Source organism: Poecilia formosa, unplaced genomic scaffold (genome assembly GCF_000485575.1).
Source record: "Poecilia formosa unplaced genomic scaffold, Poecilia_formosa-5.1.2 Scaffold1149, whole genome shotgun sequence".
Classification (NCBI taxonomy): Eukaryota; Metazoa; Chordata; class Actinopteri; order Cyprinodontiformes; family Poeciliidae; genus Poecilia; species Poecilia formosa.
This window is the reverse complement of record NW_006801088.1, coordinates 10,946-13,111: the sequence shown is the minus strand read 5'-3', so window position 1 is coordinate 13,111 and position 2,166 is coordinate 10,946.

Genomic DNA, 2,166 nt, shown 5'->3' with positions numbered 1-2,166 from the left:
CTACTGGAGATCCATCCTGCCCACAGCCATCATCATCTACTCTGAAGAATCCTGAATTAATATGAGTTACAACAACATTTAATTTCCTTTGGGGTCAATAAAATAGTTTTGATCCCAAATCAACGTGTAAATTATTTGTAATACATCTGAATATATTGTCTCTGAATAATATTTTGACCCACTTACATCATGTATGATATGGTTACCAAGGAAAACAGGGTGTAACAATTCACAACATGACCTTTGATTTTAAGACTTCCGTTGTTATGAAATCAGTCACTGGTATAAACCCATAAAATATGCCAAATTAAATATGTATGAAGTTGCCATGAACTCAACTAAATTACTGGGATTATGGATGCCCACTTAGTGTGGGATGAAGGTTTTTATGTCACCTGAAGCATACATTGTTTGCTCATGAACATAAATCCATTTTATATTAACTTGGATTAGCTTTGTCGTGAGGCTATCATCAATTCTTGCTGCTCTTCAACGTCACTTTGGGTGTGAGTGGAAAAAGAGGTTGTTTACACACGTATGCAATGTTATATCATCATCACCAAATAACTTGAAGGTATGCATGTATCATGCTGATTGTACAAAAGCTACGCCCTGGCCAAACCTGCATGTTCATGACAAACGGACCTCAAAGCTGATAAGCTACAAACTCAAAACCTGACATGATTAGCAGATTGAGCAATTAGTTGTCTGGACCAGGGGATGCTCATAAACTCTCTGGGATTAAGAATAGTTGTATTTATTGGTAATTTATTTATTCTTTTTTATCTTGCCTGTTTTTCTAAATTCTACTCAAGGTAGAACAACCTTGACCTTAACCCAACCGTAGGTTGGATTATGACCAGGGGTGAAAGTAGGCGGGTACCCCTAAATGGTTTAGCGTTGGTGCCAGTACCTGCAAGAGACGAGAGCGGCTGTCTGCTGTAAAAAATCAATGGGTTCACTGTGCAGCCGTGAGAGATTAGTTTCTCAAGAACAATCTAAAACACGACTTAATCAGTTAATAAACAGCTTTTTTTCCCATTTCATATCTGAACTGTTCGTGCTTTGCTAGAGCAGCGGTGCAATATGTCGATCTCGGCAGGACGCTGAGACCAGCACGTCCTCCTCTGACTGGCTTAAAACGTTCGTAACTTTATTAAACAAACAAACAACAACAAATCAACAAAACGTATTCAAATTAATGACCCAACAAAAATAATAATCTATTGTTTCTACAAAGTGTTGCACAATTCTGTGCTTTTCGGTTTCATGCCAAAATAACTAGCAGAGCAGGAGTTTTATTATTTTTAATTAACTAATCAACCACCGCAATCGCAAAAGAAATATCAAGCCTGAAAACCTAATATCTTGACGGACTGAATGCTATGTTTTTAACCTTATCTCTGGTCGGCTTGGGGAGCGCAGGCGGTTGCCACGGCAACGGATGTGCTAACAAGACAAAGAGAGAATAAAAAGGTAGGATGGTTTTGAGTCAGTGGCGCAACTGCACATTATTCAGGTGGACGCGAAAACATAAATGACAGACAGCTCTACTTTTCGCAGTCTACTAAATTAGATAATGACAACAGAAAAGAAATCTCTCTTTAGCAGCAGAAAACCTCAATCAGAACCTGAACCTGACTCAGAGTTTGAGAAAACAGAGCAGTTTGTAAATCAAGATATATTTGTGTGTGCTCCAGATTTTTGCTTCTTATCTGTAAATACCTTTGAAAACGTTTGTTGTTTATGTTTGTACACATATGCATCTTTTGTAGGGTGAGTTTTGTTGAAAAGAATTTGGCCTGACAAGTTATCTTTTGTTTGTTCTCCAAGAAAAACACCTGACGGGAAACTAGAGAAACACATATTTAAGTCTAAAAAATTTATTTCTAATTTTTTTTTTTTTCTAAAAGCCAATGCATTGGAAAAATATGTTTTGACTGTTCTGCCTTACAGTATGTGTTAATATCAAAGGATCTTACTTCTATTAGTGGACTGTTAATGTACTGATTTGGATGAACACTGATTTGTGTGCCACATAATTACATTATATTTTTTTACCTCTTTTATTTGTACTGACAAATGCAAAAGGTAGCAACTAAAAATGTGTTCAAGGATTTCATTACATTTTGCATTATTACATAATGCTGTTTCAGTCACATTTTG